The following is a 20,720-nucleotide window of genomic DNA, read 5'->3' as shown; positions in this document are numbered from 1 at the left end:
TTCCTTTTAACAACATAACTTCCTGAATTAAATATTCATCATACTTACTTATTTGATCTACTAGATTTGGTGCTTTGCACTCTCTCCATGCCTTAGAAAAATCAGGGTCAGAATCATACAACTCTTTCATGTCATCAAAATCAAGAACTTGAACCTTCATCTCAGTCAATAAAGAAGGTCTTCTACTCAATGCATTAGCAGCTTGGTTAGTGACTCCACTTTTATACTTAATCAAAAATGTAAAACTTTGTAAATACTCAACCCACTTCATATGTCTCTGACTCAATTTATGTTGACTCCCTAAGTATTTTAAAGCTTTGTGATCAGTATACAACACAAATTCCTTAGGAATCAAATAATGTCTCTACTTCTTCAAGGCTTGAATAATAGCATAAAATTCTTAATTATACATAGAATACGTCGTTTTAGCATCATTCAACTTTTTAGTAAAGAAATCAATAGGAATACCTTCTTAACTTAATACAACTCCTATTGCACTACCACTTGCACCACATTCAACTTGAAATACCTTATTGAAATTAGGTAAAGCCAATATAGGTAACTCAACAACCTTTTGTTTCAAAGTCTCAAAACTCTTATCAACTCCATGTGTCCACTTGAATTCCTTTTTATCCCCTCTCATTTTCTCAATCATAGCATTACAAATAGAACTAAAATTCCTTATAAAATTTCTATAAATCCTAGCCAAACCATGAAATGATCTTACCTCAGCGACATTCTTAAGTGAAGCCCATTCCAAAATTTCTTTAACTTTCTAAAGATCCACTCTTAAACCATTAGCAAAAATCACAAATCCCAAATACACAATCTCTTCTTGCATAAAAGAACACTTTTTCAAATTAATCATCAACTTTTCCTTTTTCAATGTTTGCAATACTTGTCTAACATGTTCAAGATGTTCTTCCTTAGTCTTACTGAGTACCAGAATGTCATCCAAATAAATAATCAAAAACTTACCCAAAAATATTTTCAAAACATCATTCATCAACCTCATGAAAGTACTAGGTGCATTAGTCAAGCCCAAAGGCATAACCAACCATTCATACAAACCATCTTTCATCTTGAAAGTAGTCTTCCATTCATCACCTTCTTTGATTCTTATCTAATGATAGCCACTCTTCAAATCAATCTTGGTAAAATACTTTGCTCCACTCAAATAATCTATTATGTCATTAATCCTCTACATTAGAAACCTATATTTCAATATAATCTTGATGATAGCTCAAGAATTAGTACATATTCTCCATTCTTTTTTGGTGCTAATATGATAGATACAACACATGGCCTCAAACTTTCTCTAGTCAAACTTTTTTGTACAAACTCATGCACTTGTCTGTTAAGTTCTTCATTGTTTGTAGGTGCCAATCTATATGGTTCTTTATTTGAAAAACTAGCTCCAAGAATCAAATCCATACAATTACTTATACTCCTTACTGGTGGTAAACCATCAGGTATATCTTTTGCAACAATATCCTTGTATTCATTTAGAAAATTTTCAATCTCTACTAGAACTCAATCAATACTAATAGTTTTTGCTGTCACTCAGCCATCACAAATTGATGCTCGATTAACACTATTTTTAAGCACTCAATTGCTATTAATACAAGTTGGTCTCCTTGGAATTATAGCAAATAGACTTGATTCCTTTTCCTTTCCTTTTCAAATTGTTTCCCATTAACCATATAGATTCTCACTATAGTACAATTAACCTCATTTGGACTTTCAATCAAAGATAGTAATATTTGCTTCTTCCCATTCACCTAAAGAGTATACTGATTCAATCTTCCATCATGTATGGCACATCTATCATATTTCCAATGTCTACCCAACAAAATATGACAACAATCCATAGGAATAATATCACACAAAACTTTATCAAAATAATGTCCAATCTTGAACTTCACAATGCATTGCTCACTTACCAATATCTTATGTTCATCCTTGATCCATGAAACATGATAGGGTTTAGGATGCTTTAGCCTCTACAAATACGAATTTGTAAGCAGCTCTTTTGATACCACATTTGTAGAACTTTCACTATCAATGATTATGTTACAACATTTTCTAACCATCTTACATCTGGTCTTGAAAAGACTTCTCCTTAGGATAGGTTCCTCATCACCTCCCTAATTACATAAGTTTCTTCTCACCCTTAGATTTTCTCTAGCCTCAAGTCTACTTGATGAACCCTCAATGTCTCCTTGAATCACAACATTTTTCTTACCTTGCCCACTTTGAAAGGATCCACATTTAAAGGATCTATGTCCTTCTTTACAACATCTAAAACAATTACCACAAAATCCACCTCTAGAATAAGAATTACCTCTTCCTTGGAAAGAACTAATACCTTCTCGATAAGAATTACCACCTTTCCACTTGATCTTGTCTTTGTCATCATTCTTCCATTCATATTTTCCCTTATCTTGCATAGAATTGTGAGATTTGTCACCTTCTCCATGAGATCTACCTCTTCCTCTCTAGAATCTTCCACCTCTACCTTTTTGTCTTTGATCATGCTTCTTTGTCAAGATCTCCTTAGCTTTCAAGGCATATTGGTATGCTTCCTTCACACTTTCCAGTTTCACAAAACTTATCTCATCTTGAATTCTAGAGCTCAATCCATTTATGTACCTTGCAATTTTGTCAACATCATCATCCACATGTCCAGATTTGATGTCCAATTTGTAGAATTCCTTAGTATACTCCTTTACAGTCATATCTCTTTGTCTCAAATTTTGCATCTTTCTTAACAAGCTAACTTGGTAATCAATAGGAAAGAATTTGTTCTTTACCTTGCTCACCATTTTCACCCAAGTTTTGACCTTCTCCTTTCCTCTCCTTTGTCTATCAGTTTGCAAATGCTCCCACCATAGTGAGGCATGTCCTTTCAATCTTGTAACTACAATCTTCACCTTCCTATTACCAGGAGTGTTTTCATACTCAAAGAACTCCATTTTAGAGATCCAATCCAATATAGTATTGGTATCCAATTTTTCATCATAAGGAACAACTTCTACAGTAGGCTTTGAATTTTCCCTAGATAATACTCTTAATAACTTTGCTTCATCTTGGTCTTCTTCAGGATTAGGATTAGGATTTGGTGATACTTCTTCATCATCACTTACATCATCAACATGTGCTCCTCTCCTCTAGTCCATCTCTACAACATCTAATCTAGCTACAATTTTTCTCAATGTATCTAATATTACATTATCAGCATTTCCTATACCTTGAACCATCTTTTCAAGTCAAGTTCCTACAATATTGTAACCCTCTACTCATTTTAGGTCAAATCCTTAGATCTGCTACCCCACAATTAAATTCACTTAGGGTTCTATTCAATCCAATCTCCACAAGGAAAAACCTCAGCTCTAATACCACTTGATGCAAGGAGACATGAAGAACTAGGGTGAAAGGGACATCTAGCTTATTCTAACCACTTTCATAGAGTCAACACAATGGAAACAACAAAAAATTCAAACAACTCAAGAGATAGAGGAAGTAAATGTCTTTATTCATATACTCATCCAATGATCAATCACATGCCTACTTGTAAGGCCTTCTAGGTTACGACCATATATATATATATATATATATATATTCAATTACAATATTTGATGATCAAACTTCACATTATGCTCTCTCTCTCATTCTAAGCTTCTTTTTCTAAGACTCTAACCAGGGTCTCGTAAATATAGGCATGGCCACAAGTCAACCTATTGCAAATACAACTAAATAAACTCTCATATTAAATGCTAGGAAAAGCTACTGGTTGGCTCACAACAAACATCTAACACAAAATTAAATGCAAAGGCCAACCTCGATAGGAAACCACATATGGACGACTCAGTAAATGAAAACTCCACAAAATATAGACACTCAACATCTGAATGAACTTGACAATCACATGAACTCAACATCCAAATTAACTCCGCAACCACACAAACTTGACATCCATAGGATGACATGGAAACCAAAGAAAACTTGACAACCAAAGTCACTTAGCAACCAAGGACACTCAACAATAACTGTGAACTCAAAATTAACAAGGAAGCTTGGAATCCATTAAATGCTTGGCAACAACTGAGAACTTGGAAATGCAAGACATTGCGACTCGGCAAAAACTAAGAAAACTAAAAACATGCAAGATAGTGGTGTAACCTAGGATGCTCTTGCATCAAGAACATGGTAGGCTTTCTCTAGTAGGATATGCCAACTTGAAAGAGTTGTTCTGGTTCACTTGAATAATCTAAAATTGCCCTTTCCACAAAGACTAAAACTTGGAGTGTATTCCTCTTGATTCATGTCTCTTATCCCACAACGAGACTAAATCACATTCTATGAATTTCTTGGGTCTTTCTATTTTAACAAATAACTTCTTGACTCTTCCTTGGTGTTTAGTGATTCTATCAACAATTTCTTCCCTTTCTTCCTACAGCTTGGTGAGATACAAAACTATCTTTTCTAATCCATCTTTGAAAGTATCTTCTTCAATCATAGTCTACACACAACAAGCTCTAGAGGCAATGAAAAGTTATCTCCTACTCCATAAACTAACTCAAAAGGTGAGATACCAATGGCTCTTTGAGGAGTGGTCCTATCTACCTATAAAGCATCTTGTATCTTCTTGTGCCAACTTTGCTAGATTTAGTTTGCCCATTTCCTTGGAGAAAATAATCAAAGGAATGACCAACCTAGATACCATTATCATAACAAAACTCAACTATTTATGAGAAAGAAAAGTATGATGCATTATCCATTATAAATTTCACAAGAACTCCAAACCTGACCAATATATGTTCTTTGAGAAACTCACATACCACTTCTAATGAAGTATTCTTCATTGTCTTGGCTTCAACCCCTTTACTGAAATAATATGTGGTAGTTAGGATATAAGTATGTCCTTTATTAGGAGGATTTATTGGGCCTATAAAATCCAAACCCCATTGATGGAAAGGAGCTTCAATCACCACTAGCCTAAGAGGACAATAGAAGAGAAGTGTCCTCCTTATGCTTCATTATGAAAAGACTTTAAAAGCTTCTCTTTCTAATCTTTATCAACACACCTTAAAAATGTACCATCAATAGTTTTCTTATAAAAAACATCATCATGAATTACATACTTTAAGGCCTTTCATTTTAGACCCCTTCTTTTCTTAGAATTCAATCCACCAAGGCACTCACCATAGGTTAGAAAATATGCAATATTTGAAAACCAAGGATCCTAAAGACTCATTGTGATAACTTTTAGAGTATCTTCCTCTTCAACTTGTTTATCTTCTGCCAAAGCCTTACAAAGTGCATTTCCTCTTACAAGTTTGGTTAGCTTAATTTCTATATCACACTCTTGGACCTTTTCTTTCTAGTCTCCTCTATTATTGCAACCAATATATTGTTGTGTCAAAATGTTTTTCACTGCAAAATCTGACACATGTATTACTAAATGAAAATGCAAAATATAAAACCTAAAATTCTTGAGAGCTCTCACCACTACATACACATGTTTCTCCATTTGTGAGCATCTCAATTCTTGATTCTTTAATGGAATATTCATGAAAGTAATTGGGGCTTGTATTCCATTTGTTTTCCTACATCAATATGATTGACATGGTATGTTCTAATGCATAACAATATATGATGAACTCTTTAGTGTAATTTGGATGAACAAGAATAGGGGCTTTGGTAATAGCACCTTTGATGTCTTCAGAAGCCCTTTTTCCAATATCACTCCATGTTAAAGATTTATTACCCTCCATCATATCTACTATAGACCTAACTATTTCAAATAAATTAGGAACAAACCTCCTTAGGAAATTTACCTAGCCAAAGAAAGATTTTACTCTAGTTTTTCTCAATGGCAGACTTAATTATTGAATGGTTTTAACCTTGTTTGGATCAATCTTCACTCCTTGAGATATAATATGACTAAGTAGTTTACCCTCTATTACACAGAACACCAATTTCTTGGGATTTAGTGAGATTCCATGATCTCTACACCTTTGTAGAACTCTTTCCAAGCATTTTATATGATCTTCTCTTCTCTTGGAGAAGATTGTTAAATCATCAAAATATTTAACAATGATATTATCTTTCAAATCATCAAAAGCCAAATTCATTGCATGTTGAAATGTTGAACCTACATTAATTAAGCCAAAAGGCATCCTACTATGCAAAAGTACCCTAAGGTGTGGTAAATGTAGTTTTGAACTGATCTGCCTCATCTACTTGAATCCGATTATACCTTGAAAAGCCATCTAACATAGACATCATCTTGGACCCTGCAATAGTCTACAAAAGATTATCCATGTTGGGAAGATCAATGTTATCTTTGAGAGAAGCCTAATTTAGACTTTTGAAATCCACACAAATCCTTGTCTCTCCATTCTTCTTCCTTACTCACACAATGTTAGCTACCCAAGTAGAGTGATGAATAAGATATATGATCCTAGCTTACAATATTTTATCAATCTCTTTGAAGTTGGAACCTTCAACTATAGGGTTGTAGCTCCTTTTTTTTTGTCTGAGTGTTGTTTCTCTTGGCTTAAGGGGGATTTCATGTTTAAATTTCCCATCCCTAAATTTTTTTAGATCTTCATAGCTCCAAAAAAATACATCTTGCTATTCAATGAGAAATTTTCTAATTTCTAACCTCTCCTCTTGTGTGTAACACTTCCCTATGTTTATCATTTTTGGACTAATTTCTATCTCTATACTAATTCCATCATACTCAGGACAAACCTTTCCTTTCTTATCTCTTTGTCTCTTAATGTATGAATCATTTTTATCAAAAATATTTTCCAAAGAAATGAGATGAGGTGGAATCTTGTTGCCTTTTAATTGGATCATATCTAGCTCTGGTTTCCTTTTGCCATCTGTCACTGAATCACTGCTTGAATTAGTGTTTCCTTCAAAATACAAACTTGAAAAAGGTTCCACCTCTTAAATGAATTTTTGTATGTGTTTATCATCCTCAAACACCTCCCAAGAATCTTCATTATTAGGAACATTAGGCATGAATAGAACTTCCACTTTATAGATTTGGTCTTTAAAGTCAGGATGTGGTAGGAGCAAAGATGTAGAGACTACCAAAGAACCAACTCTTGAATTGAACTTTCTTGGTACTACTACAATTGATAAAGAATCCAAACTCTCAATTTCATCCCACACCTTATTATGATAATTTTTATTACAGTAATTTATAAATCTTGAGTTCTCTACTGCATATTGGTTTTGACTTGTCTTACCACCAATTTTGCATCTCCTTGATCTTTGAGTATCTTGACTCCTTTTTGTTTTGTTACAATTATTCCAAGGAGAAGGACTTCATACTCTATATTATTTTTGGTATTTTTGATATCTAACTTGTATGCCAAACAAGTTGTTTCCCCACTAGGTGATGTCAAAACCACTCCTACACCTAAGTCAACATTGGCACAATTGCCATCAAATTCTAAAGTCCACAACTATTTACCCTCTATCTACTATGATTCTTCATGAATGTAAGGGGTATTAGAAAATAACATATAATTACCAAACTACATTTCTTGATATTATATTTGAGACCTAGGATCATCTAATTTTATGATAGTAAACTTTACTTTTTCATGTGGTTCTAGTTTCTCCTTCTTGTTTCCAACTAGAATAATAGCATAGGACCAGTCTAGTTTTATCTCTCCCCCCATGTCCTTACAAAAACTTTTACTTAGGAGCATTTCATAACTAGTAGGGATGTATGCCACTAAGATAGTGAGTTTTAGCCTTTTAGAAGGATACACAGTTAGAGAAACTTGAGCATCTTTTATCTTTCTAAGCAAGGGTACTTGTTTTTCATCTATTGATTAACATTAACCAAAGCTTTTAGTTAGTGGAATACCTAAAGCTTTTGCTACAAAGGTAGACATCACATTATTAGAAGCCCCTAAATCTATGATACAATTATTCAACCTATTTCCATTGATAAATGAGGAAATGTAGAAAGGATATGGTTTTTGAGTTGGAGAAGTGGCCAAGATAATGGATTCTTCTTCTTAGAGAAACTTAGGTAGTACAAGCTCTTCATCAACTAGACAAGTTCCACTAGTACTAGCTTTCTTTTGATGATCAACGTTAGCATTAATACTAACATGTCCTTCATCTTTATTATTATAGTGCTCAACTAAACTTTACAATTGATTAGGATTAGACTTCAAATAATCTAGCGGAGATATCCGAATTCTCACTTCTTCACATTATTGTATTATATAAAAGGAATTAGATGACTTACCTTTGTGCTCCTTTTGTGAGATTGAAGGTATCGTGTCACTATCTTTATCTGCTTTATTTGATGGTGTGTGATTTTTGACAGGTGGTACATTGGAGGATTGATTCCTATTCTTTTGACCTCTATTCATGACTATCAACTGAGGTGCACCTAGAGTTGCAAAAAAGTCACCTACTATCTCTGAATATGATTCATACTCCAAGAAAGAGTTTTCAGAGTCACCATAAGGAGCATGATCATCTTCACTTTTGTAATGCCCTGCCAAGGGATCCCAAAGAATTAACCTAAAGTTTTACTAAGTTTGTCAAACATTTTTTAAAAAAAATAAATAATAACATAGACATCAAACATAAAGTAGCAGAAGCAATAACATAAAATCATACATAAGCAAACATAATAGATTACATTCCTTAAGGATCCCATGATGTTGAGTCACATTTAAATTTAATTAATACTAGTCTAATAAATACCACATCCACATGAAAGAATAATAAAAAGTCCAAAGTCCATTTAAATAATATACATTTGTTCTAAATGCCACTTGGCAATAAAATTTGGAATGCTCAATCATCCACTATACATGTCACATGGTATGAAAGGCTAAAAGAATATACATTTATAATAATAGAATTACATTCTCCTTCTCATATCCATGATACAAAGTACAATACAATAAAAGAAACCATCCATCATAAAAGATATAACCATCCATCATAGTGATACAAAGAAAGAATGAAAGGAAATGTAGACAAGGAAGCTCCAACCACGGTGATAACAGATGGATCTCAATGGTAAGAGTAAAAAGCACTACCACCCAACTATGTGGAATCTAAATGGCCCACTCCCATTGTGCTAAGGAGATAGTCTCAAGTCCCAAACAAGATAACAAACCAAATATCAAAAGTAATATCTAAGTCTAGGAAATCCTAAAAGAAATCTAACTCAAAGGTTCCAAGATAGGTTGACATCTAGACCTAGAAGCAAACACAAACACATAGAAAACCTACTATGTAAGTGGGAAAGTTTCATCACATGAATCATGCTAGAGTTACCCTAGCAGTCTCTCATGACCTTGACCCCCTAGTGATCCCTATATAGCCACTACTATCCTCTAGTACTGACAAGGCATACTATGAATGCAAGGTCACAACCAAGTGTTCTCTCTACTCCCATCCTAGTCTATACTAGCACTCGAGGCATGGGCAAAAACATACAAAGACTCTTATTATTTTCATTTTATTCCCATTTAGTGTAGTGTTTTCACTTATTAAACAACTTACAATGGGTTACCCTGGCAGCCACTTAGGGCCCTGGCCTCCATTGCAAGCCACTTCTTGACATAACATATAGATAACCTACTCTAAGCTCATGAAATCTCAAATCAAAGAATCATATAAAAATCACCTCAGTCCTAAACAAGTGACTAGAAAGTATCAAAAGATAATTCACAATAACACATTAGTTCTCTACGAGCAACTGGAAAGCATCCTAAAAATATTGATCGAAGACTCAAAATGGTTAAGTCAATTATGTCATAGCATGATATCAGCAAGAACAAATCATACAAACACCTCAGTCCTATAAAAGTGACCAGGAAGCAATCCAAATTCAACTGATCGAAGACTCGAAATGGTTATATCAAATAGGTCACACCTTTCACCTCAGTTTCACAAGAGAACACTGGAAAACAATAACAATCAATAGATCAACACACATCATAGAGCATACTAGACACGTTGCCATGGTTGAGTACAAAAGATCAAAATTGAATCATCATAACCTCACAAACATAGAACTTCCAAGCCTCTAGTAACATCCTAAGACTAGACAATGCTCTAGTCAACCCAAACCCAAAACATAGACAACATATAGATAACAAAGTGTAAGTTTCATAGTTTGGTTTGATTTGAAAACACATTGTTGACTTAATAGTAAGGTTTCAGTTTTCATTTTCTCAAAGTATTATAATTATTAAGGTTTTTGAATAATAAAATTTCCTTAGTATTACAAACCATTTTCATATATCTGAACCATATAAACACATCCAAGTTTATAAAAGAAACATTAATTCTCCCAAATAAATTTCTTTGATTTTTAATTTACTTTAGAATTATATTTAAATAATAAAGTAATAAATAAAATTTTCAAATAATAAAATTTCAAATTTTAACAATACTTATTAAAATTATTAATAATAATAATTATCAATTATTACCATAATAATTTTAAATTAATTAAACTTTGTAAAAACTTTCTCAAAAAGGAAACCTACTAAAATAGAAACTTCCAAAAATAGAAGCCCGCTAAAAATATAAACTTTCCAAAATGGAAACCTGCTAAAAACATAAAATTTCCAAAAAAGAAACCTACTAAAATAGAGACTTTCTACAAATAGAAACTTGCTAAAAATAGAGAATTTCTAAAAATAGAAACTTACTAAAAATAGAGACTTTCTAAAAGTAGAAACCTACTAAAAATAGATACTTTCTAAAAATAGAAACTAGTTAAAATAGAAACTTTCTAAAAGTAGAAACTTGCTAAAATAGAAACTTTCTTAAAATAGAAACTTTCTAAAAATAAAAACTTTCCCAAAGGGTATATGCACCGAATTGTGGTGCCAAAAAGGTGACAACTCTTTTCTTTTCTATTTTCAATAGCACGTACGCGCCCTATAGCACTATGTGCTTTCTAAAAAGTGAATTTTTATAGATGGGTTGCATACGCGCAACCCATCATTTTCATCTCTATTTTTTCACATTCCTACACTAGCAATGCATACGTGGGTTCAAGAAACAAAGGGTTTTGCCATCCCAGTTGCCAATATGCCTCCTTGCCAGCAAAATCTGAGATCACAAGCACACCCACCCCCAAGCCATATGTGATCTTAACTTCATTTTGCATTGTTTGATATGTTTTTCATATTGTTTTGTAAGTTTTTTATATTGTTTTGAAGGGTTTTTACAATTTTTATTTAAATTTGTTTGTTTATTTGGATTTCAATTGATTTTTTATCAGGAAATGTCCATAATCAACTAACAAATTGACAAGAACCTCCAAACCCTCAAAAAAAAACCCTCCCCAAGAAGAACAACAAATTCCACAACCCAAACCAATTGCAAGACCTCCGCCAGGCACACAAGAAAATATGATAAATGAAATAGAGAGAGGCAAAACTAAATGAGAAGGACTCATTGCTTGGTTGAAAGAATCTAGACAAACCAATCCAATGAGGGCTTAATTGGCATCATCCCTTGAATCCATTAAGACCTAGATAGCCTCAGGTAATGGTTAGTTAGATATTTGGCGGGTAAAGAGGGATGAACAAAAAAGATTTTATGCAAATAAATCGTCATATAAAGATGTTAAAATAAAATAAAATAAAATACCAAAAGGTAGAATATGTGCATTATTTAGAAAACCCAATGAGCAAAATATTGTTAGAGAGGATACTAAATGATTCAGCATCCATTGATGCATACATGATGCTATAAGAAATAATTTTTGGGATAGATGGTGGATGGTTTTTGATGCCCCTCCTTGCAAAAATCACGAGGTCCCCATGTATTTTTTGAAGAAATTATATTGTGAGTTTGTCCTTGGGGAGATCCCCAATTATTTTGATATATTAGACTCCCAGGGTAGAGGTGGGGGGTCATCATTTGAGAGGCCAGGAGCACGTCATGACCCTAATGTAGATAGGACACCTGTGGTCAAGCCACAGTGTGAGCATGTGACTATTCCTTCACTTGTGAAGGAACATGTAGAGGCCAGTGCTCTAGGGACCATTAATACTTTGACACAAACCCTCATCCATTCCACAAGCCCATTAGTTGAGGGGGAGCCTTCTGTGTGGTGTGGTCACATGTGCACTTCATGCGGATCCCTATGCACATTTGGCACTCATGCTAGAGATGGTGAGGATGATGGGCTCATCACTAATCTTTTCCTAAACAAAACATTGGCATTAACACATAGGTAAATTACAATTATAATTTACTAATTTGATCACATTTCATATGTATAGTGAATGATTAGTTAATTAGCATCTATTGACATTGTTCAAAATTTAGGGTTAAAGTGTTGCCGAGCCTAGCAGTGATCCTTTGGCCTCATTTTTTGTCCCCTCCATGAGTCCAGAGGTATGTATCAATTTAATTATTTAAAATAATGCATATACTAATTAAGTAATCATATTAAGAATTGATGAAAAAAATTATGCATGTGCTTCAGTTCTCTACTAGACCATCAACCTTTACTACAGACTCGGAGCATAGACATCATACAAGCTATGTACAGGTACATTTATTTCATGTTAATTTGATTAATTTGATTATATTTGTTTCATGTTACATGTAACATGTATTTTATGACATGTAGCTCATGATTTTGGACACCCCTCCTCATCTTTGACAATCTGTTGATCGTGGAGTGGCCGTAGCTATGGCTAGCTCATAGCCATTGACTGAGGTATGAAAGAATTTTCTTCATTTTACTTGTTTTTTATAATAGTTAGTCTCAAAATTTCTAATGTTATTTATAAGTGATTATATTTGTTGAATTGTTGTAGGGTCTCATCACGCTTGATCGTCCATGAGCCTTCGAGGTGGACTTATAGAGTGACTATTTGATGGCGGTAAGAAAATAGTTGATTTTGTGTGTACATATATTTGATTTCAATGTATAATAAATATTGATTCATATCTACTTTTTTTGTATCAACTTGAGTTAGAGAAGAGCCTCAATAAGAGGACAAGCGAGCGTGTCAAGAGGACCCTGTCATCTCCACCATCTCCCTCCACATGATGACAGAAGACATCGAGAGATTTGTTTCCTTCCCCTCATGGGAAGGAAAATATATAGTTGATCTAGACATGTATATATATAGGCATCAGTGGACATATTCGATACACATTTGATGTATATGACATTTTATATTTGATGTATGACATTTATTTGATGTATGACATTATTCGACTTATGACATTATTGGTTAATATATGATATGTTTGTTCATATATGACATTATTGGTTATCATAAAATATTATATGTTTGTTCATGTATGACATTAAATTAGATATGTTTGTGTATGACATTAAATTAGATATGTTCATGTATGACATTAAATTAGATATGTTTGTGTATGACATTAAATTCAATACCTAATTTGTTTGAAACTTTGATAGAATATTGATTAACAATAAACTTTATCACTCTTTAAGCATAAGTTAATCATTTGCAATATGTCATCATCATATAATTTATGATCTTGTTCATGTTTAAAGTTTTCCTTCTCTATCATTTGTTTATCAAGTTTAATTCAATATCTAACTATTTTGAATTTTTGATACAATATTGATTGGCAATAAACTTTACCAGTCAAGATCGATTAGGACCTCTTGGCAATAAACTTTATTAGGCAATATTTGTGGACCTCCTGGCAATTGGTCACCTAAGTGAGAACCTAGAGATTTATTAAGAACTCCATGAAAGAAATCAGTAGCTTGAGAAACTCTCCATTTGTTAGTTGAATTAAAACCTTGGATTGTAGACGGCTAGCCTTCATTGTATAGACCAATTTTATAGATATATAATCAAATAAATAGTGTATTCATCTAAGCATAGAAATATTTTTATATAAGAAGAAGATCAAGTTTTACAATTGCTAATAATCATCAATATATGCACATACACTTAAACCTAAAAAGGATGACCTAAAGAAGAAAAATTAAGTATGAAGTGAATACAAAATCAATAAGAGAGTTCTAGCATGATATTTTTTGAATTAGAGAAAACTAAGTATTAATATGATGATCTCTATGAATCTATATCACCATCTAGATTTCTCTCTATGTCACCCTAACTCTCTCTATTTTATCTCAAATTCATCCTCTTCTTATATCTCCATTCATTTATCACTATGTTGCTATTTCCTTTAATTTTTATGTCTACCTACACCTTCTTTTGTTTCCCTCTATCTCTATGAATCTTCTCCATGTTTAGCAAGTGTTGGAATTATAGGGATAGTGTTAAGAAACATGCTTATGTTGCAACAAGAGGTGAGAAGGTGAAAATAAGGGCGTACTGTAAGTTGGAATCTGAGGATGATTTAATGGTTGATAAGTGGGCATTTTATTATGATGATCCTAATGATCAACACATTTGCATGGAGGTTGTCCAAGGTAGAGCTCATTGTAGTCTTATGCTATACGACAATCCATATGCAGATACTATTTTGAATAAGTCTATTTTTGTCCCTTTATTGCAATCTTGGCTCCATGATGTTTTGATTTGGGAGGTGGTTAGATGGAAATTTGAATATCTTTAAGTAATAAATTGTATTGATTTTTATTTAATTTATTATTAAATATTTTAATGGATACAACTTTGCTCTAAATATCTCACTCTATCCTTGTATCTCACTCTCTCTTATTCCCCCCCTCTTTATATTTCTATTTTTTCCATATCTATGTAGCCATCTATCATCTTTATCTCCACCTCACTAATGCAGAGATGTTGAGCAAAAAGTGAGGTTTAAGCACTTTCTTCTTCTTAATCTACCAAACTAAACGTGTGGCCTTCCTAATATCTTACTCCTTTAGGATATCATTTTTTGTGGCCTATCCAAAGTGATAGGGTCATTTGTGAAGTCCTCCAAGGTGAGTACTTCTCCAATCAAGATCTTGCACCTTTTCATTTTAGGGATACTAGCCCTATTCCAAGCCAATTACTGTAACTCTTCACCAATGGCTTCACCAACCCCTAGTTTCTATTGGGACACCTTCCTTATGTTGAACTAATTAAGAATCAACTCTTGGTTTAACTCTCCAATTGTCATACAGTACAAAATGTTGACTATCATAGAATTCCTTGTAGGTCTCCTACTCTGATTTTCTGGACTTAAATTCCTCTTAGGTTGAAATCTAACTATTATATGGGTAGATTTAGAAACCCTTTTGGAATTTACCCAACCACCTAGAGATAACGAATTAGACAGTTCAATCCCATGATGAAAGGTGAGAGAGATTTGGAAGTTGGCAATTTTGTACTAGCCAATACTGCAAGTTTTAGCATCACCCAAGATGGCATCGTAAAATGAAAATGGAGTGTGATCTCCAAAAAGTGGGAGAGGTTATTTTAGGCCTCCACAACATGGTCCTATATGAACTAAAATCACATCCATACCTCACACAAGCTCTGAGATATGCCCCATCAAAGATCGTAGCCCTATGGCATTTAGTGACCCTTAGGAACATTCCAATCTGGTGTTCTTAAGAATGTTCAAGAATTGAAGGGGACAAGATGAGGTTTGGGATAGGGTTTACTTGGCCACCCAGAGCTAATGGAGTAGATAGTTCAATCCCATGATGAAAGGTGAGAGAGATTTGGCAGTTGGCAACTTTGTACTAGCCAACATTGCAAGTTTTAGCATCACCCAAGACGGCATCATAAAATGAAAATAGAGTGTGATCTCCAAAAAGAAAGAGAGGTTATTAGAGGTCTTTACAACATGGTCCTATAGGAACTAGAGTCACATTGATATCTCACATGAACTCTAAGATATGCCTCATCAAAGATCGCAGCCCTATAGCATTTAGTGACCCTTAGGGACATTCTGGTTCGGCGTGCTCAAGAAAATTTGAGCACTATAGGGGACATGATGAGGTGAGGGATAAGGTTTACCTGGATACCTAGAGCTAATGGAGTAGACAATTTGATCCCATGACCAAAGGTGAGAGAGATTTGGCAATTGGCAACTTTGTACTAGCCAACACTGCAAGTTTCAGTATCACCCGAGATGGCATCATAAAATGAAAATAGAGTGTGATCTCCAAAAAGTGAGAGAGGTTATTGTAGACCTCCACAACATAGTCCTATAGAAACTAGAATTGCATCCATACCTCACACAAGATCTGAGATATACCCTGTCAAAGATTGCAGCCCTATGGCATTTAGTGACCCTTAGGAAAATTCCAGTTCGGTGTGCCCGAGTACATTCGAGCATTGATGGGGATAGGATGAGGTTGGGGATAGGGTCTACCCCACCACCTAGAGCTAACAGAGTAGACAATTCGATCCCATGATGAAAGGTGAGAGAGATTTGGTAGTTGCCAACTTTGTACTGACCAACACTACAAGTTTTAGCATCACCCAAGATGGCATTGTAAAATGAAAATGGAGTGTGGTCTCCAAAAAGTGAGAGAGATTATTGTAGGCCTCCACAACACAGTCTTGTAGGAACTAGAATCACATACATATCTCACACGAGCTCTAAGACATGCCACGTCAAAGATCACAACCCTATGGCATTTAGTGACCCTTAGGGACGTTCTAGTTTGGCATGCTCGAGAATGTTTGAGCATTGAAGGGGATAGGATGAGGTTGGGGATAGGGTTTACCTAGCAACCCAAAGCTAATGGAGTAGATAGTTTGATCTCACAATGAATGATGAGAGATATTTGGCAGTTGGCAACTTTGTACTGGCCAATACTGCAAGTTTCAACATCATCGAAGATGGCATCATAAAATGAAAATGGAGTGTGATCTCCAAAAGGTGAGAGAGGTTATTGTAGACCTCCACAAGAAAATCCTGTAGGAACTAGAATCACATCTATACCTCACATGAGCTCTGAGATATGCCTTGTCAAAGATTGCAACCCTATAGCATTTAGTGACCCTTAGGGATGTTTCGGTTCAGCATGCTCGAGAATGTTTGAGCACTAAAGGGGATAGGATGAGGTTGGGGATAGGGTTTACCCAGCCACCCAAAGCTAATAGAGTAGATAGTTCAATCCCACGACAAATGATGAGAGAGATTTGGCAATTGGAAACTTTGTATTGGCCAACACTGCAAGTTTTAACATCACCTGAGATGGTATCATAAAATGAAAATTAAGCGTGATCTCCAAAAAGAAAGAAAGGTTATTGTAGGCCTCCACAACATGGTCTTGTAGGAACTAGAATCCCATCCATACCTCACATGAGCTTCGAGATATTCCCCATCAAAGATCGCAGCTCTATGGCATTTAGTGGTCCTTAGGGATGTTCCGATTCGGCATGCCTGAGAATGTTCAAGTGCTGAAGGGGATAGAATGAGGTTGGGGATAGGATTTTCCTGGCCACCTACAGCTAATGGAGTAGATAGTTCGATCCCACGATGAGAGAGATTTGGTAGTTGGCAACTTTGTACTAGCCAACACTACAAGTTTTAGCATCACTCGAGATGGCATCATAAAATGAAAATGGAGTGTGATCTCCAAAAAGTGAGAGATTTTATTGTAGGCCTCTGTAACAAGATCTTGTAGGAACTATAATCGCATCCATACCTCACATGAGCTCCGAGATATGCCCCATCAAAGATCGCAGCCAAAAATAGTCATAAAATGCTGGAATAGTGGGTTTTTTATTAGATTCTTGGAGGCAAAACATATCAAACTCCTTCTATGCCTCTCATTCAAGTGGAAAGGGCCTATAAAGGCATTTACAAATATTTTCAATCATCCAAAGATAGTTTTACGATTATTTCCTAAAAGTTGCTAAATTGTTGCAAAAGTTGCTAATGCAACCTTTCAATTTTTGCATTTTTTGGAATTTCAACTAACCACCAATTGAAATGAATCTTAATCATTCTAAATGATTATTATAGGACTCAAAACCACTAAAAAAACCTTTAAAAGTGCAAAAAGTTGCAAAAAAGTGCAAAAAATTACAAAATGCAAAAAGTTGCTAAAGAGCAATTTTTGCAAATAATAGTTGTCAAACTGAAAATGAGGTTGTATGGTGTTCCAACCATCCAAATGGAAGTTATAACTATTAAAAGAAATTTACTTAATAACCCCAAATGTGGGAAAGGTCATTGTACGAATGGTGGACAACATTGGTGAATAAAAAACTTAGATTTTATACCTTTTTAACTATTTTTTCAATTCTACATGGCTTGTAGAGATTAGTGGTGGTACAAGTCTTATATGGTTGGATAGAGGGTTGAGTCAAGATTCTATTTCAATTGGTTTGAGGTCTTTATCTTTTATAAAAAAAAAATTATATCAATTTTAGTGCAAATAGGTTAGATTTACTCCAAATTTGAGAGTTTTAGCAAGATGGAATCATAACTTGCAAACCCACTGTGGGATTTCAATGCCACTTTGTGGAATACAAGATAGGAGAGGGTTGTTTGAGATGGTAGAGATTTAGGTCTATTGGATCATGGCATCTATTTTTATCATCAAGCCCTAGACTGAACATAATCTTATGTCTAATCTAGATTTGTAGGAAAAAGAAGGATCTGGCTTCCAAACTGATTAATCTGACCCAGGTGAAGGGTGTAGAAGCAAAAGTTTTATGTATAGAAAATATTCAAGGGGTTGAACCAAGTATTTAAACCCTTTTATTGTTGTAAACACATGTGTTATTTTTCCAAAAATCTTCGATCAATGATTTCAAGGCTTCACTAATTTCTTTATCCTTTCCTGGTAGTCTAACACTACATATCCATAACTCTTTTTTTTTTTGGATATTCCAATCTCTCATGCCTTAGTATGGCTCTCCTTAGAGTACCTGTACCAATTTTTAATTTTTTTCTTGTCTTTCTCATGATTCGAGCATTCTTCATTTGGCTACTTACTATTGTCGATGTAAGTACTCATCTTGTGATATTACTATCTTTGTTGTGTGATTTAGAACCCACTTTTTCATAAGAACTCATTAGATTCTTTACAATGCTTTTTTTATTTGAATCATCCATTTTTCTTAGCCCAAGAATCTTCATGATAGGCCTAAATTTCAAATTCCTCATGATTTCAACAAATAATTAGCATTGACCTGTAATATTTAATTCTTCAAAAAATAATCTTCACATATGATTAACTTTTCTTTGACAAGTATGCTTGCTAATCTTGTTAGGAATTTATTTCAAAATGTTAGTATCAATATCAATCAAATATTTTGGTCTTCTAAAATGAATTCTAGAAGGTTTTCTAATCTCTTCAATTCTCTCAGCATTCTCAACATCAATATAAGGTTGAGTGTATTGCGTACCTTGAACCAAAGATGATGTGCCTTGGCAATAAGATGTAATATCACCTACTTGATGTGTTGATGTTGTGCTTTCAACATGACATGATGGAGTGTGTATATCATCAGATCTACAAATTAGTGTCTCTTCAACATGAGAGGATGATATGATTTCAACATTGGAAGATGGTGTAGCGGACGATATGACTCCAACATTGGAAGATAGTGTAGCTTTACAATTCAATTGTCTTCTTGAGCGTAATAGTATCATTCCTTCTCTTTTTCTTTCTAATTCTTCATCTTTGTTTCTTTGTACTGGTGGTTCTTGATCCTCTTCAAAATTCAATTCTTCATTATTGCTTTGTAATTTTCTTTGTTCATGTAGTAATTTCATTTTATCTCTTTCAATTGCCAAATCTCTCTCCCTATCTTCATTTGTTTGAGTTTTTGGTTTCTTCCTTGGCATGATGATGATTTCTACATGTCAAATTATTCAAACATCTGAATTACTTAAAATGTGTAAATTACAAATTATTGAAATACATATAAAAATTATAATTATTTGAATGAATACACAATATATATCAAACAACTTGTCAAATTTCTAACCATTTCAAAATAACATTTCATTCAAACATACAATTTTCAATGAATTCACTATATATTAAACAACATGTCAAATTATAATCAAATTTGTATCTATATATCAACAAAAAATATTTTAAATGGATTTCACTAACCTTTTCTATACAAGGAATATTCAAAAAGTCTTCAAACTACGTATCCAATCATTGAATTTGGTGTTTGCTAGCTTGAAAAAGTGTTGAAATAGTGTTTGCTATGTTGAAACCCATGATTTCTATCGGAATAATAGAGTGCACAATAGACTAAAAGTAGAGAATGGATGAAATGGGCCCCAAAGTTACTTTTTGACCATTTTTAGGTGATTGCATATAGTGCATATGCATTATAGTGCATAAGCACTATAAAGCGCATACACACAATAGGTCATACGTACTATGTGAAAACACATCACTCCCCATCCTCCCTACTCACTATCCTCCCTACTCTCTCTCTCTCCCTACTCTCTCTCCCCTCTCCTATCCCCTACTCTCTCTCTCTCTCTCCCCATCCCCTACTCTCTCTCTCTCTCTCTCTCTCTCCGCCTACTTTGTCTACCTCTCTCACCGTCTCTCCTCTCCCATCCCCCACTCTTTAGATATCTCACACACACTCCCATCCTCCCTCTCCCACTACCTACTATCTCTCTCTCTCCCCCATCCCCCTACTCTCTCCCATCCCCTACTCTCTCTCACACTCTCTCACATCTGCTACTCTCTCTCTCCCCCCCTCTCCCATCTCCTAAACTCTCTCTTTTACGAATACACACTCCCATCCCCCCTCTCTCCCCCTCTCCCACTCCCTCTT

Source organism: Cupressus sempervirens, chromosome 7, assembly GCF_028749045.1.
Source record: "Cupressus sempervirens isolate cs-2001-9-10 chromosome 7, ASM2874904v1, whole genome shotgun sequence".
NCBI classification, from domain to species: Eukaryota; Viridiplantae; Streptophyta; class Pinopsida; order Cupressales; family Cupressaceae; genus Cupressus; species Cupressus sempervirens.
This window is presented reverse-complemented; position numbering follows the sequence as displayed.